This window comes from Anopheles maculipalpis, chromosome 3RL (assembly GCF_943734695.1).
Source record: "Anopheles maculipalpis chromosome 3RL, idAnoMacuDA_375_x, whole genome shotgun sequence".
NCBI classification, from domain to species: domain Eukaryota; kingdom Metazoa; phylum Arthropoda; class Insecta; order Diptera; family Culicidae; genus Anopheles; species Anopheles maculipalpis.
The window spans coordinates 92423166-92444522 of record NC_064872.1 but is presented as its reverse complement, the minus strand read 5'-3'; positions in this window follow the sequence as shown (position 1 = coordinate 92444522).

The following is a 21357-nucleotide window of genomic DNA, read 5'->3' as shown; positions in this document are numbered from 1 at the left end:
CAACTTTTTGCTGAACACCCCGACCCGATCCGACCGCCCCCCGCTGAGTTATTCCCGGAAAACCAGTTTTTCCGGAATAACTCAGCGGGGGGCGGTCGGATCGGGTCGGGGTGTTCAGCAAAAAGTTGCGCGAGCTCAAGACGCATCCAACGATATGCCGGACATAAGAATCGGACAAAAACTCAGGAAGTTATCGCCGATTTTCCACGGGAATGCTGTCCCGCCAGCAGCATTCCAGCGAAAACTGTTTTTTCGGGAATAACTCAGCGGGGAGCGGTCGGATCGGGTCGGGGTGTTCAGCAAAAAGTTGCGCAAGCTCAAGACGCATCCAACGATATGCCGGGCATAAGAATCGGACAAAAACTCAGGAAGTTATCGCCGATTTTCCACGGGAATGCTGTCCCGCCAGCAGCATTCCCGTGGAAAATCGGCGATAACTTCCTGAGTTTTTGTCCGATTCTTATGCCCGGCATATCGTTGGATGCGTCTTGAGCTTGCGCAACTTTTTGCTGAACACCCCGACCCGATCCGACCGCTCCCCGCTGAGTTATTCCCGGAAAACCAGTTTTTCCGGAATAACTCAGCGGGGAGCGGTCGGATCGGGTCGGGGTGTTCAGCAAAAAGTTGCGCGAGCTCAAGACGCATCCAACGATATGCCGGACATAAGAATCGGACAAAAACTCAGGAAGTTATCGCCGATTCAAATTTGTGAAAAGTTTCAAAATTTTGAAATGTTTCAAAATTTTGAAACATTTTGAAAATTTTGAAATGTTTCAAAATTTTGAAACATTTCAAAATTTTGAAACTTTTCACAAATTTGAATCGGCGATAACTTCCTGAGTTTTTATCCGATTCTTATGCCCGGCATATCGTTGGATGCGTCTTGAGCTTGCGCAACTTTTTGCTGAACACCCCGACCCGATCCGACCGCCTCCCGCTGAGTTATTCCCGGAAAACCAGTTTTTCCGGAATAACTCAGCGGAGGGCGGTCGGATCGGGTCGGGGTGTTCAGCAAAAAGTTGCGCGAGCTCAAGACGCATCCATTGATATGCCGGACATAAGAATCGGACAAAAACTCAGGAAGTTATCGCCGATTTTCCACGGGAATGCTGTCCCGCCAGCAGCATTCCAGCGAAAACTGGTTTTTCGGGAATAACTCAGCGGGGAGCGGTCGGATCGGGTCGGGGTGTTCAGCAAAAAGTTGCGCAAGCTCAAGACGCATCCAACGATATGCCGGGCATAAGAATCGGACAAAAACTCAGGAAGTTATCGCCGATTTTCCACGGGAATGCTGCTGGCGGAACAGCATTCCCGTGGAAAATCGGCGATAACTTCCTGAGTTTTTGTCCGATTCTTATGCCCGGCATATCGTTGGATGCGTCTTGAGCTTGCGCAACTTTTTGCTCAACACCCCGACCCGATCCGACCGCTCCCCGCTGAGTTATTCCCGAAAAAACAGTTTTCGCTGGAATGCTGCTGGCGGGACAGCATTCCCGTGGAAAATCGGCGATAACTTCCTGAGTTTTTGTCCGGTTCTTATGTCCGGCATATCGTTGGATGCGTCTTGAGCTCGCGCAACTTTTTGCTGAACACCCCGACCCGATCCGACCGCCCCCCGCTGAGTTATTCCGGAAAAACTGGTTTTCCGGGAATAACTCAGCGGGGGGCGGTCGGATCGGGTCGGGGTGTTCAGCAAAAAGTTGCGCAAGCTCAAGACGCATCCAACGATATGCCGGGCATAAGAATCGGATAAAAACTCAGGAAGTTATCGCCGATTCAAATTTGTGAAAAGTTTCAAAATTTTGAAACTTTTCAAAATTTTGAAACATTTCAAAATTTTGAAACTTTTCACAAATTTGAATCGGCGATAACTTCCTGAGTTTTTGTCCGATTCTTATGTCCGGCATATCGTTGGATGCGTCTTGAGCTCGCGCAACTTTTTGCTGAACACCCCGACCCGATCCGACCGCTCCTCGCTGAGTTATTCCGGAAAAACTGGTTTTCCGGGAATAACTCAGCGGGGAGCGGTCGGATCGGGTCGGGGTGTTCAGCAAAAAGTTGCGCAAGCTCAAGACGCATCCAACGATATGCCGGGCATAAGAATCGGACAAAAACTCAGGAAGTTATCGCCGATTTTCCACGGGAATGCTGCTGGCGGGACAGCATTCCCGTGGAAAATCGGCGATAACTTCCTGAGTTTTTGTCCGATTCTTATGCCCGGCATATCGTTGGATGCGTCTTGAGCTTGCGCAACTTTTTGCTCAACACCCCGACCCGATCCGACCGCTCCCCGCTGAGTTATTCCCGAAAAACCAGTTTTCGCTGGAATGCTGCTGGCGGGACAGCATTCCCGTGGAAAATCGGCGATAACTTCCTGAGTTTTTGTCCGATTCTTATGTCCGGCATATCGTTGGATGCGTCTTGAGCTTGCGCAACTTTTTGCTGAACACCCCGACCCGATCCGACCGCCCCCCGCTGAGTTATTCCGGAAAAACTGGTTTTCCGGGAATAACTCAGCGGGGAGCGGTCGGATCGGGTCGGGGTGTTCAGCAAAAAGTTGCGCAAGCTCAAGACGCATCCAACGATATGCCGGGCATAAGAATCGGACAAAAACTCAGGAAGTTATCGCCGATTTTCCACGGGAATGCTGCTGGCGGGACAGCATTCCCGTGGAAAATCGGCGATAACTTCCTGAGTTTTTATCCGATTCTTATGCCCGGCATATCGTTGGATGCGTCTTGAGCTTGCGCAACTTTTTGCTGAACACCCCGACCCGATCCGACCGCCTCCCGCTGAGTTATTCCCGGAAAACCAGTTTTTCCGGAATAACTCAGCGGAGGGCGGTCGGATCGGGTCGGGGTGTTCAGCAAAAAGTTGCGCGAGCTCAAGACGCATCCATTGATATGCCGGACATAAGAATCGGACAAAAACTCAGGAAGTTATCGCCGATTTTCCACGGGAATGCTGCTGGCGGGACAGCATTCCCGTGGAAAATCGGCGATAACTTCCTGAGTTTTTGTCCGATTCTTATGCCCGGCATATCGTTGGATGCGTCTTGAGCTTGCGCAACTTTTTGCTGAACACCCCGACCCGATCCGACCGCTCCCCGCTGAGTTATTCCCGAAAAAACAGTTTTCGCTGGAATGCTGCTGGCGGGACAGCATTCCCGTGGAAAATCGGCGATAACTTCCTGAGTTTTTGTCCGATTCTTATGTCCGGCATATCGTTGGATGCGTCTTGAGCTCGCGCAACTTTTTGCTGAACACCCCGACCCGATCCGACCGCCCCCCGCTGAGTTATTCCGGAAAAACTGGTTTTCCGGGAATAACTCAGCGGGGGGCGGTCGGATCGGGTCGGGGTGTTCAGCAAAAAGTTGCGCAAGCTCAAGACGCATCCAACGATATGCCGGGCATAAGAATCGGACAAAAACTCAGGAAGTTATCGCCGATTCAAATTTGTGAAAAGTTTCAAAATTTTGAAACTTTTCAAAATTTTGAAACATTTCAAAATTTTGAAACTTTTCACAAATTTGAATCGGCGATAACTTCCTGAGTTTTTGTCCGATTCTTATGTCCGGCATATCGTTGGATGCGTCTTGAGCTTGCGCAACTTTTTGCTGAACACCCCGACCCGATCCGACCGCTCCCCGCTGAGTTATTCCGGAAAAACTGGTTTTCCGGGAATAACTCAGCGGGGAGCGGTCGAATCGGGTCGGGGTGTTCAGCAAAAAGTTGCGCAAGCTCAAGACGCATCCAACGATATGCCGGGCATAAGAATCGGACAAAAACTCAGGAAGTTATCGCCGATTTTCCACGGGAATGCTGCTGGCGGGACAGCATTCCCGTGGAAAATCGGCGATAACTTCCTGAGTTTTTGTCCGATTCTTATGCCCGGCATATCGTTGGATGCGTCTTGAGCTTGCGCAACTTTTTGCTGAACACCCCGACCCGATCCGACCGCTCCCCGCTGAGTTATTCCCGAAAAAACAGTTTTCGCTGGAATGCTGCTGGCGGGACAGCATTCCCGTGGAAAATCGGCGATAACTTCCTGAGTTTTTGTCCGATTCTTATGTCCGGCATATCGTTGGATGCGTCTTGAGCTCGCGCAACTTTTCGCTGAACACCCCGACCCGATCCGACCGCCCCCCGCTGAGTTATTCCGGAAAAACTGGTTTTCCGGGAATAACTCAGCGGGGGGCGGTCGGATCGGGTCGGGGTGTTCAGCAAAAAGTTGCGCAAGCTCAAGACGCATCCAACGATATGCCGGGCATAAGAATCGGATAAAAATTCAGGAAGTTATCGCCGATTCAAATTTGTGAAAAGTTTCAAAATTTTGAAACTTTTAAAAATTTTGAAACATTTCAAAATTTTGAAACTTTTCACAAATTTGAATCGGCGATAACTTCCTGAGTTTTTGTCCGATTCTTATGTCCGGCATATCGTTGGATGCGTCTTGAGCTCGCGCAACTTTTTGCTGAACACCCCGACCCGATCCGACCGCTCCCCGCTGAGTTATTCCGGAAAAACTGGTTTTCCGAGAATAACTCAGCGGGGAGCGGTCGGATCGGGTCGGGGTGTTCAGCAAAAAGTTGCGCAAGCTCAAGACGCATCCAACGATATGCCGGGCATAAGAATCGGACAAAAACTCAGGAAGTTATCGCCGATTTTCCACGGGAATGCTGCTGGCGGGACAGCATTCCCGTGGAAAATCGGCGATAACTTCCTGAGTTTTTGTCCGATTCTTATGCCCGGCATATCGTTGGATGCGTCTTGAGCTTGCGCAACTTTTTGCTGAACACCCCGACCCGATCCGACCGCTCCCCGCTGAGTTATTCCCGAAAAACCAGTTTTCGCTGGAATGCTGCTGGCGGGACAGCATTCCCGTGGAAAATCGGCGATAACTTCCTGAGTTTTTGTCCAATTCTTATGCCCGGCATATCGTTGGATGCGTCTTGAGCTTGCGCAACTTTTTGCTGAACACCCCGACCCGATCCGACCGCTCCCCGCTGAGTTATTCCCGAAAAACCAGTTTTCGCTGGAATGCTGCTGGCGGGACAGCATTCCCGTGGAAAATCGGCGATAACTTCCTGAGTTTTTGTCCGATTCTTATGTCCGGCATATCGTTGGATGCGTCTTGAGCTCGCGCAACTTTTTGCTGAACACCCCGACCCGATCCGACCGCCCCCCGCTGAGTTATTCCGGAAAAACTGGTTTTCCGGGAATAACTCAGCGGGGGGCGGTCGGATCGGGTCGGGGTGTTCAGCAAAAAGTTGCGCAAGCTCAAGACGCATCCAACGATATGCCGGACATAAGAATCGGATAAAAACTCAGGAAGTTATCGCCGATTCAAATTTGTGAAAAGTTTCAAAATTTTGAAACTTTTCAAAGTTTTGAAACATTTCAAAATTTTGAAACTTTTCACAAATTTGAATCGGCGATAACTTCCTGAGTTTTTGTCCGATTCTTATGTCCGGCATATCGTTGGATGCGTCTTGAGCTCGCGCAACTTTTTGCTGAACACCCCGACCCGATCCGACCGCCCCCCGCTGAGTTATTCCGGAAAAACTGGTTTTCCGGGAATAACTCAGCGGGGGGCGGTCGGATCGGGTCGGGGTGTTCAGCAAAAAGTTGCGCGAGCTCAAGACGCATCCAACGATATGCCGGACATAAGAATCGGACAAAAACTCAGGAAGTTATCGCCGATTTTCCACGGGAATGCTGTCCCGCCAGCAGCATTCCAGCGAAAACTGGTTTTTCGGGAATAACTCAGCGGGGAGCGGTCGGATCGGGTCGGGGTGTTCAGCAAAAAGTTGCGCAAGCTCAAGACGCATCCAACGATATGCCGGGCATAAGAATCGGACAAAAACTCAGGAAGTTATCGCCGATTTTCCACGGGAATGCTGTCCCGCCAGCAGCATTCCCGTGGAAAATCGGCGATAACTTCCTGAGTTTTTGTCCGATTCTTATGCCCGGCATATCGTTGGATGCGTCTTGAGCTTGCGCAACTTTTTGCTGAACACCCCGACCCGATCCGACCGCTCCCCGCTGAGTTATTCCCGGAAAACCAGTTTTCGCTGGAATGCTGCTGGCGGGACAGCATTCCCGTGGAAAATCGGCGATAACTTCCTGAGTTTTTGTCCGATTCTTATGTCCGGCATATCGTTGGATGCGTCTTGAGCTCGCGCAACTTTTTGCTGAACACCCCGACCCGATCCGACCGCCCCCCGCTGAGTTATTCCGGAAAAACTGGTTTTCCGGGAATAACTCAGCGGGGAGCGGTCGGATCGGGTCGGGGTGTTCAGCAAAAAGTTGCGCGAGCTCAAGACGCATCCAACGATATGCCGGACATAAGAATCGGACAAAAACTCAGGAAGTTATCGCCGATTTTCCACGGGAATGCTGTCCCGCCAGCAGCATTCCAGCGAAAACTGGTTTTTCGGGAATAACTCAGCGGGGAGCGGTCGGATCGGGTCGGGGTGTTCAGCAAAAAGTTGCGCAAGCTCAAGACGCATCCAACGATATGCCGGGCATAAGAATCGGACAAAAACTCAGGAAGTTATCGCCGATTTTCCACGGGAATGCTGTCCCGCCAGCAGCATTCCAGCGAAAACTGGTTTTTCGGGAATAACTCAGCGGGGAGCGGTCGGATCGGGTCGGGGTGTTCAGCAAAAAGTTGCGCAAGCTCAAGACGCATCCAACGATATGCCGGGCATAAGAATCGGACAAAAACTCAGGAAGTTATCGCCGATTTTCCACGGGAATGCTGTCCCGCCAGCAGCATTCCCGTGGAAAATCGGCGATAACTTCCTGAGTTTTTGTCCGATTCTTATGCCCGGCATATCGTTGGATGCGTCTTGAGCTTGCGCAACTTTTAGCTGAACACCCCGACCCGATCCGACCGCTCCCCGCTGAGTTATTCCCGAAAAACCAGTTTTCGCTGGAATGCTGCTGGCGGGACAGCATTCCCGTGGAAAATCGGCGATAACTTCCTGAGTTTTTGTCCGATTCTTATGTCCGGCATATCGTTGGATGCGTCTTGAGCTCGCGCAACTTTTTGCTGAACACCCCGACCCGATCCGACCGCCCCCCGCTGAGTAATTCCGGAAAAACTGGTTTTCCGGGAATAACTCAGCGGGGGGCGGTCGGATCGGGTCAGGGTGTTCAGCAAAAAGTTGCGCAAGCTCAAGACGCATCCAACGATATGCCGGACATAAGAATCGGATAAAAACTCAGGAAGTTATCGCCGATTCAAATTTGTGAAAAGTTTCAAAATTTTGAAACTTTTCAAAATTTTGAAACATTTCAAAATTTTGAAACTTTTCACAAATTTGAATCGGCGATAACTTCCTGAGTTTTTGTCCGATTCTTATGTCCGGCATATCGTTGGATGCGTCTTGAGCTCGCGCAACTTTTTGCTGAACACCCCGACCCGATCCGACCGCCCCCCGCTGAGTTATTCCGGAAAAACTGGTTTTCCGGGAATAACTCAGCGGGGGGCGGTCGGATCGGGTCGGGGTGTTCAGCAAAAAGTTGCGCGAGCTCAAGACGCATCCAACGATATGCCGGACATAAGAATCGGACAAAAACTCAGGAAGTTATCGCCGATTTTCCACGGGAATGCTGTCCCGCCAGCAGCATTCCAGCGAAAACTGGTTTTTCCGGAATAACTCAGCGGGGGGCGGTCGGATCGGGTCGGGGTGTTCAGCAAAAAGTTGCGCAAGCTCAAGACGCATCCAACGATATGCCGGGCATAAGAATCGGACAAAAACTCAGGAAGTTATCGCCGATTTTCCACGGGAATGCTGTCCCGCCAGCAGCATTCCAGCGAAAACTGGTTTTCCGGGAATAACTCAGCGGGGAGCGGTCGGATCGGGTCGGGGTGTTCAGCAAAAAGTTGCGCAAGCTCAAGACGCATCCAACGATATGCCGGGCATAAGAATGGGGCATAAGCGCCCCCCGCTGAGTTATTCCGGAAAAACTGGTTTTCCGGGAATAACTCAGCGGGGGGCGGTTGGATCGGGTCGGGGTGTTCAGCAAAAAGTTGCGCGAGCTCAAGACGCATCCAACGATATGCCGGACATAAGAATCGGACAAAAACTCAGGAAGTTATCGCCGATTTTCCACGGGAATGCTGTCCCGCCAGCAGCATTCCAGCGAAAACTGGTTTTTCGGGAATAACTCAGCGGGGAGCGGTCGGATCGGGTCGGGGTGTTCAGCAAAAAGTTGCGCAAGCTCAAGACGCATCCAACGATATGCCGGGCATAAGAATCGGACAAAAACTCAGGAAGTTATCGCCGATTTTCCACGGGAATGCTGTCCCGCCAGCAGCATTCCCGTGGAAAATCGGCGATAACTTCCTGAGTTTTTGTCCGATTCTTATGCCCGGCATATCGTTGGATGCGTCTTGAGCTTGCGCAACTTTTTGCTGAACACCCCGACCCGATCCGACCGCTCCCCGCTGAGTTATTCCCGGAAAACCAGTTTTTCCGGAATGACTCAGCGGGGGGCGGTCGGATCGGGTCGGGGTGTTCAGCAAAAAGTTGCGCGAGCTCAAGACGCATCCAACGATATGCCGGACATAAGAATCGGACAAAAACTCAGGAAGTTATCGCCGATTTTCCACGGGAATGCTGTCCCGCCAGCAGCATTCCAGCGAAAACTGGTTTTTCGGGAATAACTCAGCGGGGAGCGGTCGGATCGGGTCGGGGTGTTCAGCAAAAAGTTGCGCAAGCTCAAGACGCATCCAACGATATGCCGGACATAAGAATCGGACAAAAACTCAGGAAGTTATCGCCGATTTTCCACGGGAATGCTGTCCCGCCAGCAGCATTCCAGCGAAAACTGGTTTTTCGGGAATAACTCAGCGGGGAGCGGTCGGATCGGGTCGGGGTGTTCAGCAAAAAGTTGCGCAAGCTCAAGACGCATCCAACGATATGCCGGGCATAAGAATCGGACAAAAACTCAGGAAGTTATCGCCGATTTTCCACGGGAATGCTGTCCCGCCAGCAGCATTCCCGTGGAAAATCGACGATAACTTCCTGAGTTTTTGTCCGATTCTTATGCCCGGCATATCGTTGGATGCGTCTTGAGCTTGCGCAAATTTTTGCTGAACACTCCGACCCGATCCGACCGCTCCCCGCTGAGTTATTCCCGGAAAACCAGTTTTTCCGGAATAACTCAGCGGGGAGCGGTCGGATCGGGTCGGGGTGTTCAGCAAAAAGTTGCGCGAGCTCAAGACGCATCCAACGATATGCCGGACATAAGAATCGGACAAAAACTCAGGAAGTTATCGCCGATTTTCCACGGGAATGCTGTCCCGCCAGCAGCATTCCAGCGAAAACTGGTTTTTCGGGAATAACTCAGCGGGGAGCGGTCGGATCGGGTCGGGGTGTTCAGCAAAAAGTTGCGCAAGCTCAAGACGCATCCAACGATATGCCGGGCATAAGAATCGGACAAAAACTCAGGAAGTTATCGCCGATTTTCCACGGGAATGCTGCTGGCGGGACAGCATTCCCGTGGAAAATCGGCGATAACTTCCTGAGTTTTTGTCCGATTCTTATGCCCGGCATATCGTTGGATGCGTCTTGAGCTTGCGCAACTTTTTGCTGAACACCCCGACCCGATCCGACCGCTCCCCGCTGAGTTATTCCCGAAAAACCAGTTTTCGCTGGAATGCTGCTGGCGGGACAGCATTCCCGTGGAAAATCGGCGATAACTTCCTGAGTTTTTGTCCGATTCTTATGTCCGGCATATCGTTGGATGCGTCTTGAGCTCGCACAACTTTTAGCTGAACACCCCGACCCGATCCGACCGCCCCCCGCTGAGTTATTCCGGAAAAACTGGTTTTCCGGGAATAACTCAGCGGGGAGCGGTCGGATCGGGTCGGGGTGTTCAGCAAAAAGTTGCGCAAGCTCAAGACGCATCCAACGATATGCCGGACATAAGAATCGGACAAAAACTCAGGAAGTTATCGCCGATTTTCCACGGGAATGCTGTCCCGCCAGCAGCATTCCAGCGAAAACTGTTTTTTCGGGAATAACTCAGCGGGGAGCGGTCGGATCGGGTCGGGGTGTTCAGCTAAAAGTTGCGCAAGCTCAAGACGCATCCAACGATATGCCGGACATAAGAATCGGACAAAAACTCAGGAAGTTATCGCCGATTTTCCACGGGAATGCTGTTCCGCCAGCAGCATTCCCGTGGAAAATCGGCGATAACTTCCTGAGTTTTTGTCCGATTCTTATGCCCGGCATATCGTTGGATGCGTCTTGAGCTTGCGCAACTTTTTGCTGAACACCCCGACCCGATCCGACCGCTCCCCGCTGAGTTATTCCCGAAAAACCAGTTTTCGCTGGAATGCTGCTGGCGGGACAGCATTCCCGTGGAAAATCGGCGATAACTTCCTGAGTTTTTGTCCGATTCTTATGTCCGGCATATCGTTGGATGCGTCTTGAGCTTGCGCAACTTTTTGCTGAACACCCCGACCCGATCCGACCGCTCCCCGCTGAGTTATTCCCGAAAAAACAGTTTTCGCTGGAATGCTGCTGGCGGGACAGCATTCCCGTGGAAAATCGGCGATAACTTCCTGAGTTTTTGTCCGATTCTTATGTCCGGCATATCGTTGGATGCGTCTTGAGCTCGCGCAACTTTTTGCTGAACACCCCGACCCGATCCGACCGCCCCCCGCTGAGTTATTCCGGAAAAACTGGTTTTCCGGGAATAACTCAGCGGGGGGCGGTCGGATCGGGTCGGGGTGTTCAGCAAAAAGTTGCGCAAGCTCAAGACGCATCCAACGATATGCCGGGCATAAGAATCGGATAAAAACTCAGGAAGTTATCGCCGATTCAAATTTGTGAAAAGTTTCAAAATTTTGAAACTTTTCAAAATTTTGAAACATTTCAAAATTTTGAAACTTTTCACAAATTTGAATCGGCGATAACTTCCTGAGTTTTTGTCCGATTCTTATGTCCGGCATATCGTTGGATGCGTCTTGAGCTCGCGCAACTTTTTGCTGAACACCCCGACCCGATCCGACCGCTCCCCGCTGAGTTATTCCGGAAAAACTGGTTTTCCGGGAATAACTCAGCGGGGAGCGGTCGGATCGGGTCGGGGTGTTCAGCAAAAAGTTGCGCAAGCTCAAGACGCATCCAACGATATGCCGGGCATAAGAATCGGACAAAAACTCAGGAAGTTATCGCCGATTTTCCACGGGAATGCTGCTGGCGGGACAGCATTCCCGTGGAAAATCGGCGATAACTTCCTGAGTTTTTGTCCGATTCTTATGCCCGGCATATCGTTGGATGCGTCTTGAGCTTGCGCAACTTTTTGCTGAACACCCCGACCCGATCCGACCGCTCTCCGCTGAGTTATTCCCGAAAAACCAGTTTTCGCTGGAATGCTGCTGGCGGGACAGCATTCCCGTGGAAAATCGGCGATAACTTCCTGAGTTTTTGTCCGATTCTTATGTCCGGCATATCGTTGGATGCGTCTTGAGCTTGCGCAACTTTTTGCTGAACACCCCGACCCGATCCGACCGCCCCCCGCTGAGTTATTCCGGAAAAACTGGTTTTCCGGGAATAACTCAGCGGGGAGCGGTCGGATCGGGTCGGGGTGTTCAGCAAAAAGTTGCGCAAGCTCAAGACGCATCCAACGATATGCCGGGCATAAGAATCGGACAAAAACTCAGGAAGTTATCGCCGATTTTCCACGGGAATGCTGCTGGCGGGACAGCATTCCCGTGGAAAATCGGCGATAACTTCCTGAGTTTTTGTCCGATTCTTATGCCCGGCATATCGTTGGATGCGTCTTGAGCTTGCGCAACTTTTTGCTGAACACCCCGACCCGATCCGACCGATCCCCGCTGAGTTATTCCCGAAAAACCAGTTTTCGCTGGAATGCTGCTGGCGGGACAGCATTCCCGTGGAAAATCGGCGATAACTTCCTGAGTTTTTGTCCGATTCTTATGTCCGGCATATCGTTGGATGCGTCTTGAGCTCGCGCAACTTTTTGCTGAACACCCCGACCCGATCCGACCGCCCCTCGCTGAGTTATTCCGGAAAAACTGGTTTTCCGGAATAACTCAGCGGGGGGCGGTCGGATCGGGTCGGGGTGTTCAGCAAAAAGTTGCGCGAGCTCAAGACGCATCCAACGATATGCCGGACATAAGAATCGGACAAAAAACTCAGGAAGTTATCGCCGATTCAAATTTGTGAAAAGTTTCAAAATTTTGAAATGTTTCAAAATTTTGAAAAGTTTCAAAATTTTGAAACTTTTCACAAATTTGAATCGGCGATAACTTCCTGAGTTTTTATCCGATTCTTATGTCCGGCATATCGTTGGATGCGTCTTGAGCTTGCGCAACTTTTTGCTGAACACCCCGACCCGATCCGACCGCCCCCCGCTGAGTTATTCCCGGAAAACCAGTTTTTCCAGAATAACTCAGCGGGGGGCGGTCGGATCGGGTCGGGGTGTTCAGCAAAAAGTTGCGCGAGCTCAAGACGCATCCAACGATATGCCGGACATAAGAATCGGACAAAAACTCAGGAAGTTATCGCCGATTTTCCACGGGAATGCTGTCCCGCCAGCAGCATTCCAGCGAAAACTGGTTTTTCGGGAATAACTCAGCGGGGAGCGGTCGGATCGGGTCGGGGTGTTCAGCAAAAAGTTGCGCAAGCTCAAGACGCATCCAACGATATGCCGGGCATAAGAATCGGACAAAAACTCAGGAAGTTATCGCCGATTTTCCACGGGAATGCTGTCCCGCCAGCAGCATTCCCGTGGAAAATCGGCGATAACTTCCTGAGTTTTTATCCGATTCTTATGTCCGGCATATCGTTGGATGCGTCTTGAGCTTGCGCAACTTTTTGCTGAACACCCCGACCCGATCCGACCGCCCCCCGCTGAGTTATTCCCGGAAAACCAGTTTTTCCAGAATAACTCAGCGGGGGGCGGTCGGATCGGGTCGGGGTGTTCAGCAAAAAGTTGCGCGAGCTCAAGACGCATCCAACGATATGCCGGACATAAGAATCGGACAAAAACTCAGGAAGTTATCGCCGATTTTCCACGGGAATGCTGTCCCGCCAGCAGCATTCCAGCGAAAACTGGTTTTTCGGGAATAACTCAGCGGGGAGCGGTCGGATCGGGTCGGGGTGTTCAGCAAAAAGTTGCGCAAGCTCAAGACGCATCCAACGATATGCCGGGCATAAGAATCGGACAAAAACTCAGGAAGTTATCGCCGATTTTCCACGGGAATGCTGTCCCGCCAGCAGCATTCCCGTGGAAAATCGGCGATAACTTCCTGAGTTTTTGTCCGATTCTTATGCCCGGCATATCGTTGGATGCGTCTTGAGCTTGCGCAACTTTTAGCTGAACACCCCGACCCGATCCGACCGCTCCCCGCTGAGTTATTCCCGGAAAACCAGTTTTTCCGGAATAACTCAGCGGGGGGCGATCGGATCGGGTCGGGGTGTTCAGCAAAAAGTTGCGCAAGCTCAAGACGCATCCAACGATATGCCGGACATAAGAATCGGACAAAAACTCAGGAAGTTATCGCCGATTTTCCACGGGAATGCTGTCCCGCCAGCAGCATTCCAGCGAAAACTGGTTTTTCGGGAATAACTCAGCGGGGAGCGGTCGGATCGGGTCGGGGTGTTCAGCAAAAAGTTGCGCAAGCTCAAGACGCATCCAACGATATGCCGGGCATAAGAATCGGACAAAAACTCAGGAAGTTATCGCCGATTTTCCACGGGAATGCTGTCCCGCCAGCAGCATTCCCGTGGAAAATCGGCGATAACTTCCTGAGTTTTTGTCCGATTCTTATGCCCGGCATATCGTTGGATGCGTCTTGAGCTTGCGCAACTTTTTGCTGAACACCCCGACCCGATCCGACCGCCCCCCGCTGAGTTATTCCGGAAAAACTGGTTTTCCGGGAATAACTCAGCGGGGAGCGGTCGGATCGGGTCGGGGTGTTCAGCAAAAAGTTGCGCAAGCTCAAGACGCATCCAACGATATGCCGGACATAAGAATCGGACAAAAACTCAGGAAGTTATCGCCGATTTTCCACGGGAATGCTGCTGGCGGGACAGCATTCCCGTGGAAAATCGGCGATAACTTCCTGAGTTTTTGTCCGATTCTTATGCCCGGCATATCGTTGGATGCGTCTTGAGCTTGCGCAACTTTTTGCTGAACACCCCGACCCGATCCGACCGCTGCCCGCTGAGTTATTCCCGAAAAACCAGTTTTCGCTGGAATGCTGCTGGCGGGACAGCATTCCCGTGGAAAATCGGCGATAACTTCCTGAGTTTTTGTCCGATTCTTATGTCCGGCATATCGTTGGATGCGTCTTGAGCTTGCGCAACTTTTTGCTGAACACCCCGACCCGATCTGACCGCCCCCCGCTGAGTTATTCCGGAAAAACTGGTTTTCCGGGAATAACTCAGCGGGGAGCGGTCGGATCGGGTCGGGGTGTTCAGCAAAAAGTTGCGCAAGCTCAAGACGCATCCAACGATATGCCGGACATAAGAATCGGATAAAACTCAGGAAGTTATCGCCGATTCAAATTTGTGAAAAGTTTCAAAATTTTGAAACTTTTCAAAATTTTGAAACATTTCAAAATTTTGAAACTTTTCACAAATTTGAATCGGCGATAACTTCCTGAGTTTTTATCCGATTCTTATGTCCGGCATATCGTTGGATGCGTCTTGAGCTCGCGCAACTTTTTGCTGAACACCCCGACCCGATCCGACCGCCCCCCGCTGAGTTATTCCGGAAAAACTGGTTTTCCGGGAATAACTCAGCGGGGAGCGGTCGGATCGGGTCGGGGTGTTCAGCAAAAAGTTGCGCAAGCTCAAGACGCATCCAACGATATGCCGGGCATAAGAATCGGACAAAAACTCAGGAAGTTATCGCCGATTTTCCACGGGAATGCTGCTGGCGGGACAGCATTCCCGTGGAAAATCGGCGATAACTTCCTGAGTTTTTGTCCGATTCTTATGCCCGGCATATCGTTGGATGCGTCTTGAGCTTGCGCAACTTTTTGCTGAACACCCCGACCCGATCCGACCGCTCCCCGCTGAGTTATTCCCGAAAAACCAGTTTTCGCTGGAATGCTGCTGGCGGGACAGCATTCCCGTGAAAAATCGGCGATAACTTCCTGAGTTTTTGTCCGATTCTTATGTCCGGCATATCGTTGGATGCGTCTTGAGCTCGCGCAACTTTTTGCTGAACACCCCGACCCGATCCGACCGCTCCCCGCTGAGTTATTCCCGGAAAACCAGTTTTTCCGGAATAACTCAGCGGGGAGCGGTCGGATCGGGTCGGGGTGTTCAGCAAAAAGTTGCGCGAGCTCAAGACGCATCCAACGATATGCCGGACATAAGAATCGGATAAAAACTCAGGAAGTTATCGCCGATTCAAATTTGTGAAAAGTTTCAAAATTTTGAAATGTTTCAAAATTTTGAAAAGTTTCAAAATTTTGAAACTTTTCACAAATTTGAATCGGCGATAACTTCCTGAGTTTTATCCGATTCTTATGTCCGGCATATCGTTGGATGCGTCTTGAGCTTGCGCAACTTTTTGCTGAACACCCCGACCCGATCCGACCGCTCCCCGCTGAGTTATTCCCGGAAAACCAGTTTTTCCGGAATAACTCAGCGGGGGGCGGTCAGATCGGGTCGGGGTGTTCAGCAAAAAGTTGCGCAAGCTCAAGACGCATCCAACGATATGCCGGACATAAGAATCGGACAAAAACTCAGGAAGTTATCGCCGATTTTCCACGGGAATGCTGTCCCGCCAGCAGCATTCCAGCGAAAACTGGTTTTTCGGGTATAACTCAGCGGGCAGCGGTCGGATCGGGTCGGGGTGTTCAGCAAAAAGTTGCGCAAGCTCAAGACGCATCCAACGATATGCCGGGCATAAGAATCGGACAAAAACTCAGGAAGTTATCGCCGATTTTCCACGGGAATGCTGTCCCGCCAGCAGCATTCCCGTGGAAAATCGGCGATAACTTCCTGCTGAACTCAGGAAGTTATCGCCGATTTTCCACGGGAATGCTGCTGGCGGGACAGCATTCCCGTGGAAAATCGGCGATAACTTCCTGAGTTTTTGTCCGATTCTTATGCCCGGCATATCGTTGGATGCGTCTTGAGCTTGCGCAACTTTTTGCTGAACACCCCGACCCGATCCGACCGCTCCCCGCTGAGTTATTCCCGGAAAACCAGTTTTTCCGGAATAACTCAGCGGGGGGCGGTCGGATCGGGTCGGGGTGTTCAGCAAAAAGTTGCGCAAGCTCAAGACGCATCCAACGATATGCCGGGCATAAGAATCGGACAAAAACTCAGGAAGTTATCGCCGATTTTCCACGGGAATGCTGCTGGCGGGACAGCATTCCCGTGGAAAATCGGCGATAACTTCCTGAGTTTTTGTCCGATTCTTATGCCCGGCATATCGTTGGATGCGTCTTGAGCTTGCGCAACTTTTTGCTGAACACCCCGACCCGATCCGACCGCTCCCCGCTGAGTTATTCCCGAAAAACCAGTTTTCGCTGGAATGCTGCTGGCGGGACAGCATTCCCGTGGAAAATCGGCGATAACTTCCTGAGTTTTTGTCCGATTCTTATGTCCGGCATATCGTTGGATGCGTCTTGAGCTCGCGCAACTTTTTGCTGAACACCCCGACCCGATCCGACCGCTCCCCGCTGAGTTATTCCGGAAAAACTGGTTTTCCGGGAATTATGCTGGCGGGACAGCATTCCCGTGGAAAATCGGCGATAACTTCCTGAGTTTTTGTCCGATTCTTATGCCCGGCATATCGTTGGATGCGTCTTGAGCTTGCGCAACTTTTTGCTGAACACCCCGACCCGATCCGACCGCTCCCCGCTGAGTTATTCCCGAAAAACCAGTTTTCGCTGGAATGCTGCTGGCAGGACAGCATTCCCGTGGAAAATCGGCGATAACTTCCTGAGTTTTTGTCCGATTCTTATGTCCGGCATATCGTTGGATGCGTCTTGAGCTCGCGCAACTTTTTGCTGAACACCCCGACCCGATCCGACCGCTCACCGCTGAGTTATTCCGGAAAAACTGTTTTTTCGGGAATAACTCAGCGGGCAGCGGTCGGATCGGGTCGGGGTGTTCAGCAAAAAGTTGCGCAAGCTCAAGACGCATCCAACGATATGCCGGGCATAAGAATCGGACAAAAACTCAGGAAGTTATCGCCGATTTTCCACGGGAATGCTGCTGGCGGGACAGCATTCCCGTGGAAAATCGGCGATAACTTCCTGAGTTTTTGTCCGATTCTTATGCCCGGCATATCGTTGGATGCGTCTTGAGCTTGCGCAACTTTTTGCTGAACACCCCGACCCGATCCGACCGCTCCCCGCTGAGTTATTCCCGAAAAACCAGTTTTCGCTGGAATGCTGCTGGCGGGACAGCATTCCCGTGGAAAATCGGCGATAACTTCCTGAGTTTTTGTCCGATTCTTATGTCCGGCATATCGTTGGATGCGTCTTGAGCTCGCGCAACTTTTTGCTGAACACCCCGACCCGATCCGACCGCCCCCCGCTGAGTTATTCTGGAAAAACTGGTTTTCCGGGAATTATGCTGGCGGGACAGCATTCCCGTGGAAAATCGGCGATAACTTCCTGAGTTTTTGTCCGATTCTTATGCCCGGCATATCGTTGGATGCGTCTTGAGCTTGCGCAACTTTTTGCTGAACACAACGACCCGATCCGACCGCTCCCCGCTGAGTTATTCCCGAAAAACCAGTTTTCGCTGGAATGCTGCTGGCAGGACAGCATTCCCGTGGAAAATCGGCGATAACTTCCTGAGTTTTTGTCCGATTCTTATGTCCGGCATATCGTTGGATGCGTCTTGAGCTCGCGCAACTTTTTGCTGAACACCCCGACCCGATCCGACCGCTCACCGCTGAGTTATTCCGGAAAAACTGGTTTTTCGGGAATAACTCAGCGGGCAGCGGTCGGATCGGGTCGGGGTGTTCAGCAAAAAGTTGCGCAAGCTCAAGACGCATCCAACGATATGCCGGGCATAAGAATCGGACAAAAACTCAGGAAGTTATCGCCGATTTTCCACGGGAATGCTGCTGGCGGGACAGCATTCCCGTGGAAAATCGGCGATAACTTCCTGAGTTTTTGTCCGATTCTTATGCCCGGCATATCGTTGGATGCGTCTTGAGCTTGCGCAACTTTTTGCTGAACACCCCGACCCGATCCGACCGCTCCCCGCTGAGTTATTCCCGAAAAACCAGTTTTCGCTGGAATGCTGCTGGCGGGACAGCATTCCCGTGGAAAATCGGCGATAACTTCCTGAGTTTTTGTCCGATTCTTATGTCCGGCATATCGTTGGATGCGTCTTGAGCTCGCGCAACTTTTTGCTGAACACCCCGACCCGATCCGACCGCCCCCCGCTGAGTTATTCTGGAAAAACTGGTTTTCCGGGAATAACTCAGCGGGGAGCGGTCGGATCGAGTCGGGGTGTTCAGCAAAAAGTTGCGCAAGCTCAAGACGCATCCAACGATATGCCGGACATAAGAATCGGATAAAAACTCAGGAAGTTATCGCCGATTCAAATTTGTGAAAAGTTTCAAAATTTTGAAACTTTTCAAAATTTTGAAACATTTCAAAATTTTGAAACTTTTCACAAATTTGAATCGGCGATAACTTCCTGAGTTTTTGTCCGATTCTTATGCCCGGCATATCGTTGGATGCGTCTTGAGCTTGCGCAACTTTTTGCTGAACACCCCGACCCGATCCGACCGCTCCCCGCTGAGTTATTCCCGAAAAACCAGTTTTCGCTGGAATGCTGCTGGCGGGACAGCATTCCCGTGGAAAATCGGCGATAACTTCCTGAGTTTTTGTCCGATTCTTATGCCCGGCATATCGTTGGATGCGTCTTGAGCTTGCGCAACTTTTTGCTGAACACCCCGACCCGATCCGACCGCTCCCCGCTGAGTTATTCCCGAAAAACCAGTTTTCGCTGGAATGCTGCTGGCGGGACAGCATTCCCGTGGAAAATCGGCGATAACTTCCTGAGTTTTTGTCCGATTCTTATGTCCGGCATATCGTTGGATGCGTCTTGAGCTCGCGCAACTTTTTGCTGAACACCCCGACCCGATCCGACCGCCCCCCGCTGAGTTATTCCGGAAAAACTGGTTTTCCGGGAATAACTCAGCGGGGAGCGGTCGGATCGGGTCGGGGTGTTCAGCAAAAAGTTGCGCAAGCTCAAGACGCATCCAACGATATGCCGGGCATAAGAATCGGACAAAAACACAGGAAGTTATCGCCGATTTTCCACGGGAATGCTGCTGGCGGGACAGCATTCCCGTGGAAAATCGGCGATAACTTCCTGAGTTTTTGTCCGATTCTTATGCCCGGCATATCGTTGGATGCGTCTTGAGCTTGCGCAACTTTTTGCTGAACACCCCGACCCGATCCGACCGCTCCCCGCTGAGTTATTCCCGAAAAACCAGTTTTCGCTGGAATGCTGCTGGCGGGACAGCATTCCCGTGGAAAATCGGCGATAACTTCCTGAGTTTTTGTCCGATTCTTATGTCCGGCATATCGTTGGATGCGTCTTGAGCTCGCGCAACTTTTTGCTGAACACCCCGACCCGATCCGACCGCCCCCCGCTGAGTTATTCCGGAAAAACTGGTTTTCCGGGAATAACTCAGCGGGGAGCGGTCGGATCGGGTCGGGGCGTTCAGCAAAAAGTTGCGCAAGCTCAAGACGCATCCAACGATATGCCGGACATAAGAATCGGATAAAAACTCAGGAAGTTATCGCCGATTCAAATTTGTGAAAAGTTTCAAAATTTTGAAACTTTTCAAAATTTTGAAACTTTTCACAAATTTGAATCGGCGATAACTTCCTGAGTTTTTGTCCGATTCTTATGTCCGGCATATCGTTGGATGCGTCTTGAGCTCGCGCAACTTTTTGCTGAACACCCCGACCCGATCCGACCGCCCCCCGCTGAGTTATTCCGGAAAAACTGGTTTTCCGGAATAACTCAGCGGGGAGCGGTCGGATCGGGTCGGGGTGTTCAGCAAAAAGTTGCGCAAGCTCAAGACGCATCCAACGATATGCCGGGCATAAGAATCGGACAAAAACTCAGGAAGTTATCGCCGATTTTCCACGGGAATGCTGCTGGCGGGACAGCATTCCCGTGGAAAATCGGCGATAACTTCCTGAGTTTTTGTCCGATTCTTATGCCCGGCATATCGTTGGATGCGTCTTGAGCTTGCGCAACTTTTTGCTGAACACCCCGACCCGATCCGACCGCTCCCCGCTGAGTTATTCCCGAAAAACCAGTTTTCGCTGGAATGCTGCTGGCGGGACAGCATTCCCGTGGAAAATCGGCGATAACTTCCTGAGTTTTTGTCCGATTCTTATGTCCGGCATATCGTTGGATGCGTCTTGAGCTCGCGCAACTTTTTGCTGAACACCCCGACCCGATCCGACCGCCCCCCGCTGAGTTATTCTGGAAAAACTGGTTTTCCGGGAATAACTCGGCGGGGAGCGGTCGGATCGGGTCGGGGTGTTCAGCAAAAAGTTGCGCAAGCTCAAGACGCATCCAACGATATGCCGGACATAAGAATCGGATAAAAACTCAGGAAGTTATCGCCGATTCAAATTTGTGAAAAGTTTCAAAATTTTGAAACTTTTCAAAATTTTGAAACATTTCAAAATTTTGAAACTTTTCACAAATTTGAATCGGCGATAACTTCCTGAGTTTTTGTCCGATTCTTATGTCCGGCATATCGTTGGATGCGTCTTGAGCTCGCGCAACTTTTTGCTGAACACCCCGACCCGATCCGACCGCCCCCCGCTGAGTTATTCCGGAAAAACTGGTTTTCCGGGAATAACTCAGCGGGGAGCGGTCGGATCGGGTCGGGGTGTTCAGCAAAAAGTTGCGCAAGCTCAAGACGCATCCAACGATATGCCGGGCATAAGAATCGGACAAAAACTCAGGAAGTTATCGCCGATTTTCCACGGGAATGCTGCTGGCGGGACAGCATTCCCGTGGAAAATCGGCGATAACTTCCTGAGTTTTTGTCCGATTCTTATGTCCGGCATATCGTTGGATGCGTCTTGAGCTCGCGCAACTTTTTGCTGAACACCCCGACCCGATCCGACCGCCCCCCGCTGAGTTATTCCGGAAAAACTGGTTTTCCGGGAATAACTCAGCGGGGAGCGGTCGGATCGGGTCGGGGCGTTCAGCAAAAAGTTGCGCAAGCTCAAGACGCATCCAACGATATGCCGGACATAAGAATCGGATAAAAACTCAGGAAGTTATCGCCGATTCAAATTTGTGAAAAGTTTCAAAATTTTGAAACTTTTCAAAATTTTGAAACT